Source organism: Pseudorasbora parva, unplaced genomic scaffold, assembly GCF_024679245.1.
Source record: "Pseudorasbora parva isolate DD20220531a unplaced genomic scaffold, ASM2467924v1 scaffold_33, whole genome shotgun sequence".
NCBI lineage: Eukaryota > Metazoa > Chordata > Actinopteri > Cypriniformes > Gobionidae > Pseudorasbora > Pseudorasbora parva.
The window spans coordinates 550661-574086 of record NW_027125104.1 but is presented as its reverse complement, the minus strand read 5'-3'; the positions used below and the strand labels follow the sequence as shown (position 1 = coordinate 574086).

The 23426-nt window shown below is 51.2% G+C and overlaps 17 non-coding genes and 1 pseudogene across 17 annotated transcripts; all 18 read right to left on the bottom strand.

Moving 5' to 3' along the window:
- Positions 1 to 1582: 1582 nt before the first annotated feature.
- Positions 1583 to 1746, bottom strand: LOC137067132 (U1 spliceosomal RNA). Its single transcript, XR_010902951.1, has one exon. It is a non-coding gene; the product is annotated as a U1 spliceosomal RNA (small nuclear RNA).
- A 464-nt stretch (positions 1747 to 2210) lies between these two features.
- On the bottom strand, positions 2211 to 2383 carry LOC137066911 (U2 spliceosomal RNA; annotated as a pseudogene).
- Positions 2384 to 8898: 6515 nt separating this feature from the next.
- Positions 8899 to 9062, bottom strand: LOC137067095 (U1 spliceosomal RNA). Its single transcript, XR_010902917.1, has one exon. It is a non-coding gene; the product is annotated as a U1 spliceosomal RNA (small nuclear RNA).
- Positions 9063 to 9526: 464 nt separating this feature from the next.
- LOC137066832 (U2 spliceosomal RNA) lies at positions 9527 to 9717 on the bottom strand. The gene has a single exon (XR_010902716.1). It is a non-coding gene; the product is annotated as a U2 spliceosomal RNA (small nuclear RNA).
- Positions 9718 to 10750: 1033 nt separating this feature from the next.
- LOC137067356 (U1 spliceosomal RNA) lies at positions 10751 to 10914 on the bottom strand. Its single transcript, XR_010903154.1, has one exon. It is a non-coding gene; the product is annotated as a U1 spliceosomal RNA (small nuclear RNA).
- A 468-nt stretch (positions 10915 to 11382) lies between these two features.
- On the bottom strand, positions 11383 to 11573 carry LOC137066620 (U2 spliceosomal RNA). The gene has a single exon (XR_010902524.1). It is a non-coding gene; the product is annotated as a U2 spliceosomal RNA (small nuclear RNA).
- A 1033-nt stretch (positions 11574 to 12606) lies between these two features.
- On the bottom strand, positions 12607 to 12770 carry LOC137067094 (U1 spliceosomal RNA). Its single transcript, XR_010902916.1, has one exon. It is a non-coding gene; the product is annotated as a U1 spliceosomal RNA (small nuclear RNA).
- A 468-nt stretch (positions 12771 to 13238) lies between these two features.
- On the bottom strand, positions 13239 to 13429 carry LOC137066619 (U2 spliceosomal RNA). Its single transcript, XR_010902523.1, has one exon. It is a non-coding gene; the product is annotated as a U2 spliceosomal RNA (small nuclear RNA).
- A 1033-nt stretch (positions 13430 to 14462) lies between these two features.
- LOC137067093 (U1 spliceosomal RNA) lies at positions 14463 to 14626 on the bottom strand. The gene has a single exon (XR_010902915.1). It is a non-coding gene; the product is annotated as a U1 spliceosomal RNA (small nuclear RNA).
- A 464-nt stretch (positions 14627 to 15090) lies between these two features.
- On the bottom strand, positions 15091 to 15281 carry LOC137066618 (U2 spliceosomal RNA). Its single transcript, XR_010902522.1, has one exon. It is a non-coding gene; the product is annotated as a U2 spliceosomal RNA (small nuclear RNA).
- A 1033-nt stretch (positions 15282 to 16314) lies between these two features.
- On the bottom strand, positions 16315 to 16478 carry LOC137067092 (U1 spliceosomal RNA). Its single transcript, XR_010902914.1, has one exon. It is a non-coding gene; the product is annotated as a U1 spliceosomal RNA (small nuclear RNA).
- A 468-nt stretch (positions 16479 to 16946) lies between these two features.
- On the bottom strand, positions 16947 to 17137 carry LOC137066617 (U2 spliceosomal RNA). The gene has a single exon (XR_010902521.1). It is a non-coding gene; the product is annotated as a U2 spliceosomal RNA (small nuclear RNA).
- A 1033-nt stretch (positions 17138 to 18170) lies between these two features.
- Positions 18171 to 18334, bottom strand: LOC137067091 (U1 spliceosomal RNA). Its single transcript, XR_010902913.1, has one exon. It is a non-coding gene; the product is annotated as a U1 spliceosomal RNA (small nuclear RNA).
- Positions 18335 to 18798: 464 nt separating this feature from the next.
- On the bottom strand, positions 18799 to 18989 carry LOC137066616 (U2 spliceosomal RNA). Its single transcript, XR_010902520.1, has one exon. It is a non-coding gene; the product is annotated as a U2 spliceosomal RNA (small nuclear RNA).
- Positions 18990 to 20022: 1033 nt separating this feature from the next.
- On the bottom strand, positions 20023 to 20186 carry LOC137067088 (U1 spliceosomal RNA). Its single transcript, XR_010902911.1, has one exon. It is a non-coding gene; the product is annotated as a U1 spliceosomal RNA (small nuclear RNA).
- A 464-nt stretch (positions 20187 to 20650) lies between these two features.
- Positions 20651 to 20841, bottom strand: LOC137066613 (U2 spliceosomal RNA). Its single transcript, XR_010902518.1, has one exon. It is a non-coding gene; the product is annotated as a U2 spliceosomal RNA (small nuclear RNA).
- Positions 20842 to 21874: 1033 nt separating this feature from the next.
- On the bottom strand, positions 21875 to 22038 carry LOC137067087 (U1 spliceosomal RNA). The gene has a single exon (XR_010902910.1). It is a non-coding gene; the product is annotated as a U1 spliceosomal RNA (small nuclear RNA).
- A 464-nt stretch (positions 22039 to 22502) lies between these two features.
- LOC137066612 (U2 spliceosomal RNA) lies at positions 22503 to 22693 on the bottom strand. Its single transcript, XR_010902517.1, has one exon. It is a non-coding gene; the product is annotated as a U2 spliceosomal RNA (small nuclear RNA).
- Positions 22694 to 23426: the final 733 nt, after the last annotated feature.

Here is a 23426-nt window from a genome sequence, read left to right as displayed (position 1 = left end):
AAATTGGCTTTACATGTTTCAAACCGAGACCAGAAAGTACTCAACAGAGAAGCAGATGTAAAACTCACATCAAAACCATGGTTCAGGGGCAGAGTCAATAAACAGTTTATGTCTGTAGCTTTAAAACCCAGAGTCTGTTGGATGTACTTCCTGGAAAAGTCCAGTCTGGACATGCCCTGGAGAGTACCATCCTCTTTTCTTTTAAATTTAAAACGCACACTGTGGTGCCTCCTCACGCCGGCACGAGCAGCCGACATGATGGAGGCACCAACAGCACGCTGCGGCTAAAATCAAGCAATAAAATAAGCAATAATTTAAATAAATAAACAAATAAATAAATAAATAATATAAAAACCTGCTTACCTTTAAAACCAAGTAGATTCCTCGAAGAACGAGTCGTCCCCTAAAAGCCGCTTGTCAATGTACCTCCTGAAGGCTGTATGTCCCGTGTGACAAGCAACACACGAGACAAAGGTCCAACAAGAGGCGATCGCTGTCTCTACCGTCAGACCAGACCACTTGATCTTAGCCAAAAGGCCGAGAAGCGATGACACAATGACGCAGCGGCAGGGGAGCCGGCAAAGGCGACGCCCATCTGGGAAGCGGTGAGGGGGGGGAGGGTTGGCAAAGGCCGTACGTCGTAGAGACCTGAAACTTTGAGGGATGGTACTAGCCACTCGCTCTACAACATCACCAAGGCTGGCCCCCCGATGGGCCCGGCGGTGGCGCTACAGCCACCGAAAGTACGAAATGGCTCGTAGCTCCCAAACCGCACGCCGCAGAACCAAGTGTCTTATATCATCGGAATCCTTGGCTCGAGCCGAGCGAGACGCATGCCTCGGATTCGAAGGTTGCGCTGGCGAAATTTTCGGGTATTTGGGATTTTGTGAAAAACCTACTTTTGCACACTAGTCCTAGGTCTTTTGCCCGATCTGGCCCAAACCAGTGCAGAAAGATTCTCTGGAGTCTGACTGTCCGTCCAGATCGGAAAAAAAGTGGGAATTTCGATTCAGCTTGGCGGCGGCAGGCCGAAACCTACGGGCTGGGCGAGGCGGGGTCTGCTAGAACGGCTATAGCTCTTGGACGGAACGAGACAATTTCACCCAAGCCGGTACACCCGTGCACGGGCTCAGTCTGGGGTCAGGCGAGAAAGGACGCGGTGAATGGCCACCTAGTGGCGCTTTAAAATGAAAAAGCAACAACATGAGAGCGGCTATAGGCGAACGTATGTCGCGTGCTTTTTCACAGCACGCGCACGAGACAGTCGTACCATACGACAGAAAACCTCCATCCGAACAACTTTGCCTTTGGGACCACTGCTGTCAATCAACTCGTCCGTTGAATATCAAAGTTTGTGGGAAAAACCACATTCGGCAAACCGGTCACAGGTTTCGACAACCTCGATGAAAACAGACGCAGTTCAGTTCTCTGAACTCTCCGGGTCACTGGCTGACACAGCAGAAAGAGACAGAAACATAACAAAACTGGTGCAACTTCACCCTTTGGGGCAGTGGGCGGCGCCACAAGCGTCAAGAACCGCACGCTTTTTCCCTCCACGCTATCTGCTTTTAACCAGTGTGTACAGGGGAGAGCGCGAACGCAGTCCCCCACTACCATAAATTATGCAGTCGAGATTCCCACATTTGGGGAATTCGCAGGGGTCAGCACAACCGGAGTGCAATGGCCGAGCCTCACCCTGGGTGAACCACCTTCCTGATCATGGTGTCTCCCCTGCCAGGTAAGTATGAGTTGCCTGGCCTCCAGGCAGAGGCGCCCTATCCCCCTTCGCCATCCTCAAACACGGTGACCTTCCCCTCCCCCAAGAAAAGGAAGGACGGGGCACCTTCCATTGCTTGACTGCTGCGTGCGTGCGTGACCTTGATTTGAATCAGGTGTCCCTAATCCATCCAACACAAACCCCCGATTCGACTCATCAGCTCGTTGGTAAAGACTCTCAAATAAGAGGGACATCAAAAAACGTGCTGTGACGGTGATGAGTCAGCCGGCCGGCAACCGACGCTTTTGTTCTTCTTTTTTCCCTATGCTCATATGACCGCAGCTTGCTGCTTCCTCTGTGGCACGGTCATCGTCAACGGTCACCTCATCGTCATTCTGTATGCGCTTCCTGCGTATTTCTGTATTCTCTGACAAAAGTCCAGTGGTGTTGTTGGTTCTTCTATTAGTCACAACAATTCGCAGTCCCCAAAAAGGGGAAGCACACCGTTCCTGGAGGCACTGCAATACCAGGTCGATGCGTGGAGTGGACGGAGCAAGCCCCGGTTCCGGCTCCATGTGCCAAAAAACAATTTAATATGCAGTCCCCGGATAGGGGACGTATCAGATATTAAACTGATAAGAACAGATTTTTTCTTTTGAAAGGTTTTTATTGTCACCATTTACAATCATATTTCACAAAACACACTTTCCTTTCAACACACATTTAAAACAAGCAGAACATTTAATACACATGGTTTAAAATGAAGAATTCAGTGTTTAAAATAATAAAACTAAAACCATTGTGCAAGTCGTGTTTAATAGTCCATGCGTGTGTTGAGTTTCTTAAAAGGGGGTGTGGTGTTTGCATGTAAAAATCAGTAAATAAATAAAATAAAGATGATAAAATCCATTGTGCAAGACTGGGGGTGAGTCCTTATCAAGTTTGCATTCCCCCCCACTCTCCAGGAAGAACACTTGGCCTGCCATTTCCGGGGCTCAGCGGAGATCCCCTCTCCTCCGGCCCGCTGGCCCGCTGTTCCCGTAGCCAGAGTGGTGAGGGTGCATCTACGGGCGGTCAAGGTCGGTGGTGGCCGGGACCTCCTTTGTGTGGCCTCGGCCCCCCCGTCCGAATGACGACATGCGGCCCACCCTGCAGCGTTGATCTTATTCTTTGCTCGCATGCGTGGAGGGGGACCGTCACGCGTTTCCCCACCAGCAGGTTTCTGGTGACCCAGATGGCATCCTTGATTATGTTAAGGGTGAGCCAGAGCGATGCAAATTCATGCGATGTTTGGGCTTTTAGGCCCTGACCCACCCCTAGGATGGCAAGCTTGTAGTCCACCTGGGCCCCACCCGCTGGCAGGCACGGGAAAAACAGGGGGCCGGCCCTGGCCCACAGGTCCCGCGCAGCACCGCACTCCCAGAGCAGATGGTAGACGGTCTCCGGGGATTTGCACCCGGACCGCGGGCAGATGGGATTTTTGGCCATGCCTCTGGAGTGCATAACCGCCCTGACCGGGAGGATCTCATGAGCCACCATCCATGACAAGTCCTTGTGTCCATTCTGGAGAGCGGGGTGAGCAGCATTCTTCCAGACCAATTTTGCCTCACTTAGAGTGAGGTTTGGAATTGGACTCACCGGTTCCCGGTCCTGCACAAAGGAGACAAGAGATTTGTGGTTGGTTAAAATGGTGATGTCTTGTTGTTCTAAAAAATGTTTCTTTAAAAACTTTTTTATAAAACTGTACTCTGTGGGTAGATTAAAAGATACAGGACTTCTCAAATCAATTGGTAAAATCTTCAGTGCTCTTAGGTAAGACCCCATCCAAAACCGTGCCATGGCTGCTGTCTTATTTTCTTTGGATGGGGTCGTGGCATATCTTAAATGTAGGGCGGTGAAGCGGCTGCCTAAAAACAGGTGGGGGTCTGGGAGCCCTTTTCCACCATTTTCTGGTCTCCTCTTGACCACGTCCCTCTTCAACCTCTCCCACTTGGACCCCCACAGGAAATAAAACACCGCCCTTTCTAATTTCTTTAGGAATTTCCTAGGAGGGATAAAAACAGAACAAACAAGTGACATTAGAGGTAAAATGATGGCTTTAAAAATTAAAACTTTGCCCTCCAAAGTCATCTGTCGTAGTCCCCAAAACCCCAGTCTTTTCCTAACTTTCCCTAATAAGTCAGTCCAGTTTTCCCGTCCACCCCCTTCCTTGTCAAATTTAACTCCTAAAATCTTAAAATCTGTCTCCTTAAAATCTACATTAAGTCCGCCTGTGTCTCTGTCGTCCCACGGTCCAAAGAGCAGGGCCTCGGACTTGCTTCTGTTGAGTTTTGCGCCCGAGGCCCGACCGTACCAGTCCGTCAAGTCCATAGCTCTTTGTATTGATAAAACGTCCGTGGCTAAAAGAGTTACGTCGTCCATGTAGAGCACACATGTCGCTGTCAGTCCACTGGTCCCTGGAATGTCTATTCCTTTTATCCATGTATCCCTTCTCAAGATCTGTGCCAGTGGCTCAATACAAGCCACATACAAAAGGGGGGATAAAGGACACCCCTGACGGACACCGCTGCGAATATTTACCGCTTTAGAGAGATGACCATTTACAAGGATTTTGCTGACTAAGCCCTCGTACAGCAGTCCCACCCAAGCTATGAACCTCTTCGGAAAACCCATTTTTTGCAGTACCTGAAACAGGTACTGGTGCGAGACTCGGTCAAAAGCTTTCTCAAAATCTAAATTTAGGACTACTAGCCGGATGTTTCTGTCTCTCGCAAAACAGATGGCATCTCTAATCAGAACCAGGCTGTCTGTTATCCTTCTTCCGGGCACAGCACAAGCTTGATCCGGGTGGATTACGTCCTCTAAAACTGTCGACATACGTGTGGCTAAAATCTTACTAAAAAGTTTACAATCAAAATTTAAAAGAGTGATTGGTCTCCAGTTTTTTAAGTCAGTCCGGTCTCCTGTTTTGTAAAGTAAAGAAACTATCCCTGTTCTAAAACTGTCTGGAAGTTTGTCAACCGTCTCAAAGTCTTTAAAAACAGTCAATAGTTCATGAGCTAAAATATCCCAAAAGGTTAGATAAAATTCCAGGGGGAGTCCATCTACTCCTGGGGACTTCCCCCTTTTAAAACTTTTGAGGGATTTGTGCATTTCTAAAATGGTAAAATCTTGGGTTAAAAGCTCATTTTCACTGTTGACTTTACTGACTATGAATTCTAAAACTTCCTTTACAGTATCACTGTTTACATATTTTGTACTATATAATTCTCTGTAAAAATCTTCAACCCCTTTTAAAATTTCCTTTGTCGTTTTTGCTTCCCTCCCTTCTACTTTTACATTGACTATATTCCTTCTTTGTGTCATTATCTTTTTAAAAAAAAGTACCTAGTACATTTTTCACCTTCTTCTATTTCTCTTTCTTTACTTCTTAAAATGACCCCTTTGCTCTGAAGACTGGATAAAACTGACATTTCTCTTTTAACCTCTTGTATTTCATCATTAAAATCAAAACCATTGTTAAAAAGGGTAAAATATCTCTGTAGTCTTTTTTGCAGCCCCATCATGTGTCTCCTTTCCTTATCTTTCTTTTCTTTTCCTACTTTCCTAAAAAACTGTCTCGTCCTGTCTTTTACCATCTCCCACCAATGTGCATGTGTCTCATAAAAGTCTCGGAGGGTCTGCCATTGGCTGAACTGCTCCCTATATTCCTTTACTACGTCCTCATCTTCTAAGAGGGAGCAGTTCAGCTTCCACAGCCCTCCCCCTACCGTCACACCCGTGGGTAGTGAAAGGGTGCAGGATAGCATTAGGTGGTCAGAAAAGAAGAGGGGAGTCAATGTAGCATCGGTTGGCGGGCAGTCTCTTGTAAAAATATAGTCGATTCGAGAGGCTTTGGCGCCATCACTACTGAACCAAGTGTAGCCCTCCTCTCTTTGATGCATGTTTTTAAAACAGTCGACTAAATTAAAATCTCTAACTAAACCCTGTAATAAAACCGATGTCTTATCAATTTTAAAATCTTCTCCAACCCTCTTTCTGTCTTTTTTTGATAACACACAATTAAAATCCCCTGCCACCACTACCGGAACTCTTCCTAACATGTGGGGCTGCAAGTCTTCTAAAAGCTCATACCTATCATTTTTTCCCGTAAAACCATACACATTAAGAACATTAAAATCTCTACCTAAAAAATTTAGATTTGCTAAAAGCGCTCGCCCTTCCCTCACCACCGTGCTGCCCTTCACCAAGATATTTGGGTTTTTAATTAAAATGGCAACACCGTCGTTCTTGTTAAGGTTTGAGCCGCTCCATATGGAGGGACCAGGGGGCCATAGCTCCTCCATTTTTGTGTACCTGTTTAAAAAGGGTAGAGCACACTCCTGTAATAAAAACAAATCTGATTTACAAGTATTTAAAAAGGATAAAATGCTCTGTGCTCGTATGGTGGCTCTCACGCTTCTCACATTTATGGTTGAAATGGTGAGGGCCATGAGCAGTGTTATTAAAAAGGTATGAGACATTTAAGACAATGATAAAAAGACTACAATAAAACCATTAAAAACGTATTATGTTATATCTTGTTTCACCTGCTTTTCCTTTCTCCCTTGAGGACTGGGGTCGGGAAAGCAAGTGCTCACCACCTCAGGAGCTACAGAGGAATCCTCTTGCATCTCCTTTGGTGATGATGTTCTTAGCTTTATGTGCAAAAAAGATACCTCATTTGGGGATTCTAGGGGCCATATATGTTCCAGATCTTCCAAAACGGAACTATCTGGACTATGTGCTGCCCTAGCTTTCTTCTCCTCTATATCAGATAGAGGAGATCCCGCAGGTCTTTTTTGCACCTGAGCATTTGGGAGTGAAAAGTTAATTTCACTCCCACTGGATTCCACCGCTAGGTCTGAAACCGTTTCTAGGGAGGAAACTGTTGATTCCTCTCTTTCCTCTTCTTCCATTTCTTTCACATGTTCTATTGTTTCCTCCCTTTCCTCTTCTTCCATTTCTTTGTCAGGTTCTGTTGGAGAACATGACTCCGCCCCTGTGGCCGCCCCACTTGCTTGTTCCTGACCACTCCCTGAGGCTGGCTGGGAAATTGAAATTCCCGCCAAAACCTCAGGGACCACCTCCTCTCTTTGTTCTTTTGATTGTTCTGGTTGTGGGGCGGCCATTTTGTTGCCTTTGAGTTTGTTGGCAAAACTTTTTGGGCAATCTCTGTAGAGATGGTTTGATTCTCCACATAGGTTGCACCGCCTGCCATTGGTACAATCATCAAAAATGTGCCCAATTTCTTTACACTTCCCACACACTAACTCTTGGCATGCATCGGCTAGATGCCCAACTCTTCCACATTTCCTACACAACTTAGGCATCCCTTGGTAGTGTATGTAGCCTCTGTTTTCTCCCAGCACAATCATGGAAGGCAGATGTTTCAGGCCTTGGTAGCCCCCAGCCTCTTCCCATTGTTTAATGGGAATCCGCCAGGAGCAATTCCAAATGCCGTCCTCATCTAGCACTTTGATAGGCTGGCTTCTAACAGTGCAAAATCTACCCAACCAGACACAAATATCATCCCCTGTCACTGTTTCGTTAAACATTCTGACAATCACAGTTTTAAGTGTGTTATCTGAAAGCTTTTCCACAGTGAACATGGAGAACTGGGCCTTAACAGAGTCAAACCTTTGCCAAAAGTCATTCAGCAGGGAAGCAGTTTTAAAACTCAAATCAAAACCCTTGTTCAGGGGCAGAGTCATCAAACAGTTTAAATCCTCAGGTCTAAAATTGAGGGTTTTCTGGATCAGCTTCCTGGAGAAGTCTAGACGAGACAACCCCAGGAGCTTACCATCCACCTCTCTAAATAAAAAGCGCACGCTGTGGTGCCTCCGCATGCCAGCACGAGCAGCCGACATGGTGGAGGCACCAACAGCCTAAAAACTGTAAAATAACAATAAATACAATAAATAGATAAAATAATAAAAGTCTTACCTTAAAACTTGTTGAACCGTAAAAAAGCAGGATCACTCTACCTCTCAGAAGTTGTGCGGCTCGGGACACAAAAGGATCTCGAGCCAGGAAACCTCAGAGAGGCGATCGCAGTCTCAACCGTTCGACCAGATACTTGATCTTAGCCAAAAGGCCGAGAAGCGATGACACAATGACGCAGCGGCAGGGGAGCCGGCAAAGGCGACGCCCATCTGGGAAGCGGTGAGGGGGGGGAGGGTTGGCAAAGGCCGTACGTCGTAGAGACCTGAAACTTTGAGGGATGGTACTAGCCACTCGCTCTACAACATCACCAAGGCTGGCCCCCCGATGGGCCCGGCGGTGGCGCTACAGCCACCGAAAGTACGAAATGGCTCGTAGCTCCCAAACCGCACGCCGCAGAACCAAGTGTCTTATATCATCGGAATCCTTGGCTCGAGCCGAGCGAGACGCATGCCTCGGATTCGAAGGTTGCGCTGGCGAAATTTTCGGGTATTTGGGATTTTGTGAAAAACCTACTTTTGCACACTAGTCCTAGGTCTTTTGCCCGATCTGGCCCAAACCAGTGCAGAAAGATTCTCTGGAGTCTGACTGTCCGTCCAGATCGGAAAAAAAGTGGGAATTTCGATTCAGCTTGGCGGCGGCAGGCCGAAACCTACGGGCTGGGCGAGGCGGGGTCTGCTAGAACGGCTATAGCTCTTGGACGGAACGAGACAATTTCACCCAAGCCGGTACACCCGTGCACGGGCTCAGTCTGGGGTCAGGCGAGAAAGGACGCGGTGAATGGCCACCTAGTGGCGCTTTAAAATGAAAAAGCAACAACATGAGAGCGGCTATAGGCGAACGTATGTCGCGTGCTTTTTCACAGCACGCGCACGAGACAGTCGTACCATACGACAGAAAACCTCCATCCGAACAACTTTGCCTTTGGGACCACTGCTGTCAATCAACTCGTCCGTTGAATATCAAAGTTTGTGGGAAAAACCACATTCGGCAAACCGGTCGCAGGTTTCGACAACCTCGATGAAAACAGACGCAGTTCAGTTATCTGAACTCTCCGGGTCACTGGCTGACACAGCAGAAAGAGACAGAAACATAACAAAACTGGTGCAACTTCACCCTTTGGGGCAGTGGGCGGCGCCACAAGCGTCAAGAACCGCACGCTTTTTCCCTCCACGCTATCTGCTTTTAACCAGTGTGTACAGGGGAGAGCGCGAACGCAGTCCCCCACTACCATAAATTATGCAGTCGAGATTCCCACATTTGGGGAATTCGCAGGGGTCAGCACAACCGGAGTGCAATGGCCGAGCCTCGCCCTGGGTGAACCACCTTCCTGATCATGGTGTCTCCCCTGCCAGGTAAGTATGAGTTGCCTGGCCTCCAGGCAGAGGCGCCCTATCCCCCTTCGCCATCCTCAAACACGGTGACCTTCCCCTCCCCCAAGAAAAGGAAGGACGGGGCACCTTCCATTGCTTGACTGCTGCGTGCGTGCGTGACCTTGATTTGAATCAGGTGTCCCTAATCCATCCAACACAAACCCCCGATTCGACTCATCAGCTCGTTGGTAAAGACTCTCAAATAAGAGGGACATCAAAAAACGTGCTGTGACGGTGATGAGTCAGCCGGCCGGCAACCGACGCTTTTGTTCTTCTTTTTTCCCTATGCTCATATGACCGCAGCTTGCTGCTTCCTCTGTGGCACGGTCATCGTCAACGGTCACCTCATCGTCATTCTGTATGCGCTTCCTGCGTATTTCTGTATTCTCTGACAAAAGTCCAGTGGTGTTGTTGGTTCTTCTATTAGTCACAACAATTCGCAGTCCCCAAAAAGGGGAAGCACACCATTCCTGGAGGCACTGCAATACCAGGTCGATGCGTGGAGTGGACGGAGCAAGCCCCGGTTCCGGCTCCATGTGCCAAAAAACAATTTAATATGCAGTCCCCGGATAGGGGACGTATCAGATATTAAACTGATAAGAACAGATACTACACTTGATCTTAGCCAAAAGGCCGAGAAGCGATGACACAATGACGCAGCGGCAGGGGAGCCGGCAAAGGCGACGCCCATCTGGGAAGCGGTGAGGGGGGGGAGGGTTGGCAAAGGCCGTACGTCGTAGAGACCTGAAACTTTGAGGGATGGTACTAGCCACTCGCTCTACAACATCACCAAGGCTGGCCCCCCGATGGGCCCGGCGGTGGCGCTACAGCCACCGAAAGTACGAAATGGCTCGTAGCTCCCAAACCGCACGCCGCAGAACCAAGTGTCTTATATCATCGGAATCCTTGGCTCGAGCCGAGCGAGACGCATGCCTCGGATTCGAAGGTTGCGCTGGCGAAATTTTCGGGTATTTGGGATTTTGTGAAAAACCTACTTTTGCACACTAGTCCTAGGTCTTTTGCCCGATCTGGCCCAAACCAGTGCAGAAAGATTCTCTGGAGTCTGACTGTCCGTCCAGATCGGAAAAAAAGTGGGAATTTCGATTCAGCTTGGCGGCGGCAGGCCGAAACCTACGGGCTGGGCGAGGCGGGGTCTGCTAGAACGGCTATAGCTCTTGGACGGAACGAGACAATTTCACCCAAGCCGGTACACCCGTGCACGGGCTCAGTCTGGGGTCAGGCGAGAAAGGACGCGGTGAATGGCCACCTAGTGGCGCTTTAAAATGAAAAAGCAACAACATGAGAGCGGCTATAGGCGAACGTATGTCGCGTGCTTTTTCACAGCACGCGCACGAGACAGTCGTACCATACGACAGAAAACCTCCATCCGAACAACTTTGCCTTTGGGACCACTGCTGTCAATCAACTCGTCCGTTGAATATCAAAGTTTGTGGGAAAAACCACATTCGGCAAACCGGTCGCAGGTTTCGACAACCTCGATGAAAACAGACGCAGTTCAGTTCTCTGAACTCTCCGGGTCACTGGCTGACACAGCAGAAAGAGACAGAAACATAACAAAACTGGTGCAACTTCACCCTTTGGGGCAGTGGGCGGCGCCACAAGCGTCAAGAACCGCACGCTTTTTCCCTCCACGCTATCTGCTTTTAACCAGTGTGTACAGGGGAGAGCGCGAACGCAGTCCCCCACTACCATAAATTATGCAGTCGAGATTCCCACATTTGGGGAATTCGCAGGGGTCAGCACAACCGGAGTGCAATGGCCGAGCCTCGCCCTGGGTGAACAACCTTCCTGATCATGGTGTCTCCCCTGCCAGGTAAGTATGAGTTGCCTGGCCTCCAGGCAGAGGCGCCCTATCCCCCTTCGCCATCCTCAAACACGGTGACCTTCCCCTCCCCCAAGAAAAGGAAGGACGGGGCACCTTCCATTGCTTGACTGCTGCGTGCGTGCGTGCGTGACCTTGATTTGAATCAGGTGTCCCTAATCCATCCAACACAAACCCCTGATTCGACTCATCAGCTCGTTGGTAAAGACTCTCAAATAAGAGGGACATCAAAAAACGTGCTGTGACGGTGATGAGTCAGCCGGCCGGCAACCGACGCTTTTGTTCTTCTTTTTTCCCTATGCTCATATGACCGCAGCTTGCTGCTTTCTCTGTGGCACGGTCATCGTCAACGGTCACCTCATCGTCATTCTGTATGCGCTTCCTGCGTATTTCTGTATTCTCTGACAAAAGTCCAGTGGTGTTGTTGGTTCTTCTATTAGTCACAACAATTCACAGTCCCCGAAAAGGGGAAGCACACCGTTCCTGGAGGCACTGCAATACCAGGTCGATGCGTGGAGTGGACGGAGCAAGCCCCGGTTCCGGCTCCATGTGCCAAAAATCAATTTAATATGCAGTCCCCGGATAGGGGACGTATCAGATATTAAACTGATAAGAACAGATACTACACTTGATCTTAGCCAAAAGGCCGAGAAGCGATGACACAATGACGCAGCGGCAGGGGAGCCGGCAAAGGCGACGCCCATCTGGGAAGCGGTGAGGGGGGGGAGGGTTGGCAAAGGCCGTACGTCGTAGAGACCTGAAACTTTGAGGGATGGTACTAGCCACTCGCTCTACAACATCACCAAGGCTGGCCCCCCGATGGGCCCGGCGGTGGCGCTACAGCCACCGAAAGTACGAAATGGCTCGTAGCTCCCAAACCGCACGCCGCAGAACCAAGTGTCTTATATCATCGGAATCCTTGGCTCGAGCCGAGCGAGACGCATGCCTCGGATTCGAAGGTTGCGCTGGCGAAATTTTCGGGTATTTGGGATTTTGTGAAAAACCTACTTTTGCACACTAGTCCTAGGTCTTTTGCCCGATCTGGCCCAAACCAGTGCAGAAAGATTCTCTGGAGTCTGACTGTCCGTCCAGATCGGAAAAAAAGTGGGAATTTCGATTCAGCTTGGCGGCGGCAGGCCGAAACCTACGGGCTGGGCGAGGCGGGGTCTGCTAGAACGGCTATAGCTCTTGGACGGAACGAGACAATTTCACCCAAGCCGGTACACCCGTGCACGGGCTCAGTCTGGGGTCAGGCGAGAAAGGACGCGGTGAATGGCCACCTAGTGGCGCTTTAAAATGAAAAAGCAACAACATGAGAGCGGCTATAGGCGAACGTATGTCGCGTGCTTTTTCACAGCACGCGCACGAGACAGTCGTACCATACGACAGAAAACCTCCATCCGAACAACTTTGCCTTTGGGACCACTGCTGTCAATCAACTCGTCCGTTGAATATCAAAGTTTGTGGGAAAAACCACATTCGGCAAACCGGTCGCAGGTTTCGACAACCTCGATGAAAACAGACGCAGTTCAGTTCTCTGAACTCTCCGGGTCACTGGCTGACACAGCAGAAAGAGACAGAAACATAACAAAACTGGTGCAACTTCACCCTTTGGGGCAGTGGGCGGCGCCACAAGCGTCAAGAACCGCACGCTTTTTCCCTCCACGCTATCTGCTTTTAACCAGTGTGTACAGGGGAGAGCGCGAACGCAGTCCCCCACTACCATAAATTATGCAGTCGAGATTCCCACATTTGGGGAATTCGCAGGGGTCAGCACAACCGGAGTGCAATGGCCGAGCCTCGCCCTGGGTGAACCACCTTCCTGATCATGGTGTCTCCCCTGCCAGGTAAGTATGAGTTGCCTGGCCTCCAGGCAGAGGCGCCCTATCCCCCTTCGCCATCCTCAAACACGGTGACCTTCCCCTCCCCCAAGAAAAGGAAGGACGGGGCACCTTCCATTGCTTGACTGCTGCGTGCGTGCGTGCGTGACCTTGATTTGAATCAGGTGTCCCTAATCCATCCAACACAAACCCCTGATTCGACTCATCAGCTCGTTGGTAAAGACTCTCAAATAAGAGGGACATCAAAAAACGTGCTGTGACGGTGATGAGTCAGCCGGCCGGCAACCGACGCTTTTGTTCTTCTTTTTTCCCTATGCTCATATGACCGCAGCTTGCTGCTTTCTCTGTGGCACGGTCATCGTCAACGGTCACCTCATCGTCATTCTGTATGCGCTTCCTGCGTATTTCTGTATTCTCTGACAAAAGTCCAGTGGTGTTGTTGGTTCTTCTATTAGTCACAACAATTCGCAGTCCCCGAAAAGGGGAAGCACACCGTTCCTGGAGGCACTGCAATACCAGGTCGATGCGTGGAGTGGACGGAGCAAGCCCCGGTTCCGGCTCCATGTGCCAAAAATCAATTTAATATGCAGTCCCCGGATAGGGGACGTATCAGATATTAAACTGATAAGAACAGATACTACACTTGATCTTAGCCAAAAGGCCGAGAAGCGATGACACAATGACGCAGCGGCAGGGGAGCCGGCAAAGGCGACGCCCATCTGGGAAGCGGTGAGGGGGGGGAGGGTTGGCAAAGGCCGTACGTCGTAGAGACCTGAAACTTTGAGGGATGGTACTAGCCACTCGCTCTACAACATCACCAAGGCTGGCCCCCCGATGGGCCCGGCGGTGGCGCTACAGCCACCGAAAGTACGAAATGGCTCGTAGCTCCCAAACCGCACGCCGCAGAACCAAGTGTCTTATATCATCGGAATCCTTGGCTCGAGCCGAGCGAGACGCATGCCTCGGATTCGAAGGTTGCGCTGGCGAAATTTTCGGGTATTTGGGATTTTGTGAAAAACCTACTTTTGCACACTAGTCCTAGGTCTTTTGCCCGATCTGGCCCAAACCAGTGCAGAAAGATTCTCTGGAGTCTGACTGTCCGTCCAGATCGGAAAAAAAGTGGGAATTTCGATTCAGCTTGGCGGCGGCAGGCCGAAACCTACGGGCTGGGCGAGGCGGGGTCTGCTAGAACGGCTATAGCTCTTGGACGGAACGAGACAATTTCACCCAAGCCGGTACACCCGTGCACGGGCTCAGTCTGGGGTCAGGCGAGAAAGGACGCGGTGAATGGCCACCTAGTGGCGCTTTAAAATGAAAAAGCAACAACATGAGAGCGGCTATAGGCGAACGTATGTCGCGTGCTTTTTCACAGCACGCGCACGAGACAGTCGTACCATACGACAGAAAACCTCCATCCGAACAACTTTGCCTTTGGGACCACTGCTGTCAATCAACTCGTCCGTTGAATATCAAAGTTTGTGGGAAAAACCACATTCGGCAAACCGGTCGCAGGTTTCGACAACCTCGATGAAAACAGACGCAGTTCAGTTCTCTGAACTCTCCGGGTCACTGGCTGACACAGCAGAAAGAGACAGAAACATAACAAAACTGGTGCAACTTCACCCTTTGGGGCAGTGGGCGGCGCCACAAGCGTCAAGAACCGCACGCTTTTTCCCTCCACGCTATCTGCTTTTAACCAGTGTGTACAGGGGAGAGCGCGAACGCAGTCCCCCACTACCATAAATTATGCAGTCGAGATTCCCACATTTGGGGAATTCGCAGGGGTCAGCACAACCGGAGTGCAATGGCCGAGCCTCGCCCTGGGTGAACCACCTTCCTGATCATGGTGTCTCCCCTGCCAGGTAAGTATGAGTTGCCTGGCCTCCAGGCAGAGGCGCCCTATCCCCCTTCGCCATCCTCAAACACGGTGACCTTCCCCTCCCCCAAGAAAAGGAAGGACGGGGCACCTTCCATTGCTTGACTGCTGCGTGCGTGCCTGACCTTGATTTGAATCAGGTGTCCCTAATCCATCCAACACAAACCCCCGATTGGACTCATCAGCTCGTTGGTAAAGACTCTCAAATAAGAGGGACATCAAAAAACGTGCTGTGACGGTGATGAGTCAGCCGGCCGGCAACCGACGCTTTTGTTCTTCTTTTTTCCCTATGCTCATATGACCGCAGCTTGCTGCTTTCTCTGTGGCACGGTCATCGTCAACGGTCACCTCATCATCATTCTGTATGCGCTTCCTGCGTATTTCTGTATTCTCTGACAAAATTCCAGTGGTGTTGTTGGTTCTTCTATTAGTCACAACAATTCACAGTCCCCAAAAAGGGGAAGCACACCGTTCCTGGAGGCACTGCAATACCAGGTCGATGCGTGGAGTGGACGGAGCAAGCCCCGGTTCCGGCTCCATGTGCCAAAAATCAATTTAATATGCAGTCCCCGGATAGGGGACGTATCAGATATTAAACTGATAAGAACAGATACTACACTTGATCTTAGCCAAAAGGCCGAGAAGCGATGACACAATGACGCAGCGGCAGGGGAGCCGGCAAAGGCGACGCCCATCTGGGAAGCGGTGAGGGGGGGGAGGGTTGGCAAAGGCCGTACGTCGTAGAGACCTGAAACTTTGAGGGATGGTACTAGCCACTCGCTCTACAACATCACCAAGGCTGGCCCCCCGATGGGCCCGGCGGTGGCGCTACAGCCACCGAAAGTACGAAATGGCTCGTAGCTCCCAAACCGCACGCCGCAGAACCAAGTGTCTTATATCATCGGAATCCTTGGCTCGAGCCGAGCGAGACGCATGCCTCGGATTCGAAGGTTGCGCTGGCGAAATTTTCGGGTATTTGGGATTTTGTGAAAAACCTACTTTTGCACACTAGTCCTAGGTCTTTTGCCCGATCTGGCCCAAACCAGTGCAGAAAGATTCTCTGGAGTCTGACTGTCCGTCCAGATCGGAAAAAAAGTGGGAATTTCGATTCAGCTTGGCGGCGGCAGGCCGAAACCTACGGGCTGGGCGAGGCGGGGTCTGCTAGAACGGCTATAGCTCTTGGACGGAACGAGACAATTTCACCCAAGCCGGTACACCCGTGCACGGGCTCAGTCTGGGGTCAGGCGAGAAAGGACGCGGTGAATGGCCACCTAGTGGCGCTTTAAAATGAAAAAGCAACAACATGAGAGCGGCTATAGGCGAACGTATGTCGCGTGCTTTTTCACAGCACGCGCACGAGACAGTCGTACCATACGACAGAAAACCTCCATCCGAACAACTTTGCCTTTGGGACCACTGCTGTCAATCAACTCGTCCGTTGAATATCAAAGTTTGTGGGAAAAACCACATTCGGCAAACCGGTCGCAGGTTTCGACAACCTCGATGAAAACAGACGCAGTTCAGTTCTCTGAACTCTCCGGGTCACTGGCTGACACAGCAGAAAGAGACAGAAACATAACAAAACTGGTGCAACTTCACCCTTTGGGGCAGTGGGCGGCGCCACAAGCGTCAAGAACCGCACGCTTTTTCCCTCCACGCTATCTGCTTTTAACCAGTGTGTACAGGGGAGAGCGCGAACGCAGTCCCCCACTACCATAAATTATGCAGTCGAGATTCCCACATTTGGGGAATTCGCAGGGGTCAGCACAACCGGAGTGCAATGGCCGAGCCTCGCCCTGGGTGAACCACCTTCCTGATCATGGTGTCTCCCCTGCCAGGTAAGTATGAGTTGCCTGGCCTCCAGGCAGAGGCGCCCTATCCCCCTTCGCCATCCTCAAACACGGTGACCTTCCCCTCCCCCAAGAAAAGGAAGGACGGGGCACCTTCCATTGCTTGACTGCTGCGTGCGTGCGTGCGTGACCTTGATTTGAATCAGGTGTCCCTAATCCATCCAACACAAACCCCTGATTCGACTCATCAGCTCGTTGGTAAAGACTCTCAAATAAGAGGGACATCAAAAAACGTGCTGTGACGGTGATGAGTCAGCCGGCCGGCAACCGACGCTTTTGTTCTTCTTTTTTCCCTATGCTCATATGACCGCAGCTTGCTGCTTTCTCTGTGGCACGGTGATCGTCAACGGTCACCTCATCGTCATTCTGTATGCGCTTCCTGCGTATTTCTGTATTCTCTGACAAAAGTCCAGTGGTGTTGTTGGTTCTTCTATTAGTCACAACAATTCGCAGTCCCCGAAAAGGGGAAGCACACCGTTCCTGGAGGCACTGCAATACCAGGTCGATGCGTGGAGTGGACGGAGCAAGCCCCGGTTCCGGCTCCATGTGCCAAAAATCAATTTAATATGCAGTCCCCGGATAGGGGACGTATCAGATATTAAACTGATAAGAACAGATACTACACTTGATCTTAGCCAAAAGGCCGAGAAGCGATGACACAATGACGCAGCGGCAGGGGAGCCGGCAAAGGCGACGCCCATCTGGGAAGCGGTGAGGGGGGGGAGGGTTGGCAAAGGCCGTACGTCGTAGAGACCTGAAACTTTGAGGGATGGTACTAGCCACTCGCTCTACAACATCACCAAGGCTGGCCCCCCGATGGGCCCGGCGGTGGCGCTACAGCCACCGAAAGTACGAAATGGCTCGTAGCTCCCAAACCGCACGCCGCAGAACCAAGTGTCTTATATCATCGGAATCCTTGGCTCGAGCCGAGCGAGACGCATGCCTCGGATTCGAAGGTTGCGCTGGCGAAATTTTCGGGTATTTGGGATTTTGTGAAAAACCTACTTTTGCACACTAGTCCTAGGTCTTTTGCCCGATCTGGCCCAAACCAGTGCAGAAAGATTCTCTGGAGTCTGACTGTCCGTCCAGATCGGAAAAAAAGTGGGAATTTCGATTCAGCTTGGCGGCGGCAGGCCGAAACCTACGGGCTGGGCGAGGCGGGGTCTGCTAGAACGGCTATAGCTCTTGGACGGAACGAGACAATTTCACCCAAGCCGGTACACCCGTGCACGGGCTCAGTCTGGGGTCAGGCGAGAAAGGACGCGGTGAATGGCCACCTAGTGGCGCTTTAAAATGAAAAAGCAACAACATGAGAGCGGCTATAGGCGAACGTATGTCGCGTGCTTTTTCACAGCACGCGCACGAGACAGTCGTACCATACGACAGAAAACCTCCATCCGAACAACTTTGCCTTTGGGACCACTGCTGTCAATCAACTCGTCCGTTGAATATCAAAGTTTGTGGGAAAAACCACATTCGGCAAACCGGTCGCAGGTTTCGACAACCTCGATGAAAACAGACGCAGTTCAGTTCTCTGAACTCTCCGGGTCACTGGCTGACACAGCAGAAAGAGACAGAAACATAACAAAACTGGTGCAACTTCACCCTTTGGGGCAGTGGGCGGCGCCACAAGCGTCAAGAACCGCACGCTTTTTCCCTCCACGCTATCTGCTTTTAACCAGTGTGTACAGGGGAGAGCGCGAACGCAGTCCCCCACTACCATAAATTATGCAGTCGAGATTCCCACATTTGGGGAATTCGCAGGGGTCAGCACAACCGGAGTGCAATGGCCGAGCCTCGCCCTGGGTGAACCACCTTCCTGATCATGGTGTCTCCCCTGCCAGGTAAGTATGAGTTGCCTGGCCTCCAGGCAGAGGCGCCCTATCCCCCTTCGCCATCCTCAAACACGGTGACCTTCCCCTCCCCCAAGAAAAGGAAGGACGGGGCACCTTCCATTGCTTGACTGCTGCGTGCGTGCCTGACCTTGATTTGAATCAGGTGTCCCTAATCCATCCAACACAAACCCCCGATTGGACTCATCAGCTCGTTGGTAAAGACTCTCAAATAAGAGGGACATCAAAAAACGTGCTGTGACGGTGATGAGTCAGCCGGCCGGCAACCGACGCTTTTGTTCTTCTTTTTTCCCTATGCTCATATGACCGCAGCTTGCTGCTTTCTCTGTGGCACGGTCATCGTCAACGGTCACCTCATCATCATTCTGTATGCGCTTCCTGCGTATTTCTGTATTCTCTGACAAAATTCCAGTGGTGTTGTTGGTTCTTCTATTAGTCACAACAATTCACAGTCCCCAAAAAGGGGAAGCACACCGTTCCTGGAGGCACTGCAATACCAGGTCGATGCGTGGAGTGGACGGAGCAAGCCCCGGTTCCGGCTCCATGTGCCAAAAATCAATTTAATATGCAGTCCCCGGATAGGGGACGTATCAGATATTAAACTGATAAGAACAGATACTACACTTGATCTTAGCCAAAAGGCCGAGAAGCGATGACACAATGACGCAGCGGCAGGGGAGCCGGCAAAGGCGACGCCCATCTGGGAAGCTGTGAGGGGGGGGAGGGTTGGCAAAGGCCGTACGTCGTAGAGACCTGAAACTTTGAGGGATGGTACTAGCCACTCGCTCTACAACATCACCAAGGCTGGCCCCCCGATGGGCCCGGCGGTGGCGCTACAGCCACCGAAAGTACGAAATGGCTCGTAGCTCCCAAACCGCACGCCGCAGAACCAAGTGTCTTATATCATCGGAATCCTTGGCTCGAGCCGAGCGAGACGCATGCCTCGGATTCGAAGGTTGCGCTGGCGAAATTTTCGGGTATTTGGGATTTTGTGAAAAACCTACTTTTGCACACTAGTCCTAGGTCTTTTGCCCGATCTGGCCCAAACCAGTGCAGAAAGATTCTCTGGAGTCTGACTGTCCGTCCAGATCGGAAAAAAAGTGGGAATTTCGATTCAGCTTGGCGGCGGCAGGCCGAAACCTACGGGCTGGGCGAGGCGGGGTCTGCTAGAACGGCTATAGCTCTTGGACGGAACGAGACAATTTCACCCAAGCCGGTACACCCGTGCACGGGCTCAGTCTGGGGTCAGGCGAGAAAGGACGCGGTGAATGGCCACCTAGTGGCGCTTTAAAATGAAAAAGCAACAACATGAGAGCGGCTATAGGCGAACGTATGTCGCGTGCTTTTTCACAGCACGCGCACGAGACAGTCGTACCATACGACAGAAAACCTCCATCCGAACAACTTTGCCTTTGGGACCACTGCTGTCAATCAACTCGTCCGTTGAATATCAAAGTTTGTGGGAAAAACCACATTCGGCAAACCGGTCGCAGGTTTCGACAACCTCGATGAAAACAGACGCAGTTCAGTTCTCTGAACTCTCCGGGTCACTGGCTGACACAGCAGAAAGAGACAGAAACATAACAAAACTGGTGCAACTTCACCCTTTGGGGCAGTGGGCGGCGCCACAAGCGTCAAGAACCGCACGCTTTTTCCCTCCACGCTATCTGCTTTTAACCAGTGTGTACAGGGGAGAGCGCGAACGCAGTCCCCCACTACCATAAATTATGCAGTCGAGATTCCCACATTTGGGGAATTCGCAGGGGTCAGCACAACCGGAGTGCAATGGCCGAGCCTCGCCCTGGGTGAACCACCTTCCTGATCATGGTGTCTCCCCTGCCAGGTAAGTATGAGTTGCCTGGCCTCCAGGCAGAGGCGCCCTATCCCCCTTCGCCATCCTCAAACACGGTGACCTTCCCCTCCCCCAAGAAAAGGAAGGACGGGGCACCTTCCATTGCTTGACTGCTGCGTGCGTGCCTGACCTTGATTTGAATCAGGTGTCCCTAATCCATCCAACACAAACCCCCGATTGGACTCATCAGCTCGTTGGTAAAGACTCTCAAATAAGAGGGACATCAAAAAACGTGCTGTGACGGTGATGAGTCAGCCGGCCGGCAACCGACGCTTTTGTTCTTCTTTTTTCCCTATGCTCATATGACCGCAGCTTGCTGCTTTCTCTGTGGCACGGTCATCGTCAACGGTCACCTCATCATCATTCTGTATGCGCTTCCTGCGTATTTCTGTATTCTCTGACAAAATTCCAGTGGTGTTGTTGGTTCTTCTATTAGTCACAACAATTCACAGTCCCCAAAAAGGGGAAGCACACCGTTCCTGGAGGCACTGCAATACCAGGTCGATGCGTGGAGTGGACGGAGCAAGCCCCGGTTCCGGCTCCATGTGCCAAAAATCAATTTAATATGCAGTCCCCGGATAGGGGACGTATCAGATATTAAACTGATAAGAACAGATACTACACTTGATCTTAGCCAAAAGGCCGAGAAGCGATGACACAATGACGCAGCGGCAGGGGAGCCGGCAAAGGCGACGCCCATCTGGGAAGCGGTGAGGGGGGGGAGGGTTGGCAAAGGCCGTACGTCGTAGAGACCTGAAACTTTGAGGGATGGTACTAGCCACTCGCTCTACAACATCACCAAGGCTGGCCCCCCGATGGGCCCGGCGGTGGCGCTACAGCCACCGAAAGTACGAAATGGCTCGTAGCTCCCAAACCGCACGCCGCAGAACCAAGTGTCTTATATCATCGGAATCCTTGGCTCGAGCCGAGCGAGACGCATGCCTCGGATTCGAAGGTTGCGCTGGCGAAATTTTCGGGTATTTGGGATTTTGTGAAAAACCTACTTTTGCACACTAGTCCTAGGTCTTTTGCCCGATCTGGCCCAAACCAGTGCAGAAAGATTCTCTGGAGTCTGACTGTCCGTCCAGATCGGAAAAAAAGTGGGAATTTCGATTCAGCTTGGCGGCGGCAGGCCGAAACCTACGGGCTGGGCGAGGCGGGGTCTGCTAGAACGGCTATAGCTCTTGGACGGAACGAGACAATTTCACCCAAGCCGGTACACCCGTGCACGGGCTCAGTCTGGGGTCAGGCGAGAAAGGACGCGGTGAATGGCCACCTAGTGGCGCTTTAAAATGAAAAAGCAACAACATGAGAGCGGCTATAGGCGAACGTATGTCGCGTGCTTTTTCACAGCACGCGCACGAGACAGTCGTACCATACGACAGAAAACCTCCATCCGAACAACTTTGCCTTTGGGACCACTGCTGTCAATCAACTCGTCCGTTGAATATCAAAGTTTGTGGGAAAAACCACATTCGGCAAACCGGTCGCAGGTTTCGACAACCTCGATGAAAACAGACGCAGTTCAGTTCTCTGAACTCTCCGGGTCACTGGCTGACACAGCAGAAAGAGACAGAAACATAACAAAACTGGTGCAACTTCACCCTTTGGGGCAGTGGGCGGCGCCACAAGCGTCAAGAACCGCACGCTTTTTCCCTCCACGCTATCTGCTTTTAACCAGTGTGTACAGGGGAGAGCGCGAACGCAGTCCCCCACTACCATAAATTATGCAGTCGAGATTCCCACATTTGGGGAATTCGCAGGGGTCAGCACAACCGGAGTGCAATGGCCGAGCCTCGCCCTGGGTGAACCACCTTCCTGATCATGGTGTCTCCCCTGCCAGGTAAGTATGAGTTGCCTGGCCTCCAGGCAGAGGCGCCCTATCCCCCTTCGCCATCCTCAAACACGGTGACCTTCCCCTCCCCCAAGAAAAGGAAGGACGGGGCACCTTCCATTGCTTGACTGCTGCGTGCGTGCCTGACCTTGATTTGAATCAGGTGTCCCTAATCCATCCAACACAAACCCCCGATTGGACTCATCAGCTCGTTGGTAAAGACTCTCAAATAAGAGGGACATCAAAAAACGTGCTGTGACGGTGATGAGTCAGCCGGCCGGCAACCGACGCTTTTGTTCTTCTTTTTTCCCTATGCTCATATGACCGCAGCTTGCTGCTTTCTCTGTGGCACGGTCATCGTCAACGGTCACCTCATCATCATTCTGTATGCGCTTCCTGCGTATTTCTGTATTCTCTGACAAAATTCCAGTGGTGTTGTTGGTTCTTCTATTAGTCACAACAATTCACAGTCCCCAAAAAGGGGAAGCACACCGTTCCTGGAGGCACTGCAATACCAGGTCGATGCGTGGAGTGGACGGAGCAAGCCCCGGTTCCGGCTCCATGTGCCAAAAATCAATTTAATATGCAGTCCCCGGATAGGGGACGTATCAGATATTAAACTGATAAGAACAGATACTACACTTGATCTTAGCCAAAAGGCCGAGAAGCGATGACACAATGACGCAGCGGCAGGGGAGCCGGCAAAGGCGACGCCCATCTGGGAAGCGGTGAGGGGGGGGAGGGTTGGCAAAGGCCGTACGTCGTAGAGACCTGAAACTTTGAGGGATGGTACTAGCCACTCGCTCTACAACATCACCAAGGCTGGCCCCCCGATGGGCCCGGCGGTGGCGCTACAGCCACCGAAAGTACGAAATGGCTCGTAGCTCCCAAACCGCACGCCGCAGAACCAAGTGTCTTATATCATCGGAATCCTTGGCTCGAGCCGAGCGAGACGCATGCCTCGGATTCGAAGGTTGCGCTGGCGAAATTTTCGGGTATTTGGGATTTTGTGAAAAACCTACTTTTGCACACTAGTCCTAGGTCTTTTGCCCGATCTGGCCCAAACCAGTGCAGAAAGATTCTCTGGAGTCTGACTGTCCGTCCAGATCGGAAAAAAAGTGGGAATTTCGATTCAGCTTGGCGGCGGCAGGCCGAAACCTACGGGCTGGGCGAGGCGGGGTCTGCTAGAACGGCTATAGCTCTTGGACGGAACGAGACAATTTCACCCAAGCCGGTACACCCGTGCACGGGCTCAGTCTGGGGTCAGGCGAGAAAGGACGCGGTGAATGGCCACCTAGTGGCGCTTTAAAATGAAAAAGCAACAACATGAGAGCGGCTATAGGCGAACGTATGTCGCGTGCTTTTTCACAGCACGCGCACGAGACAGTCGTACCATACGACAGAA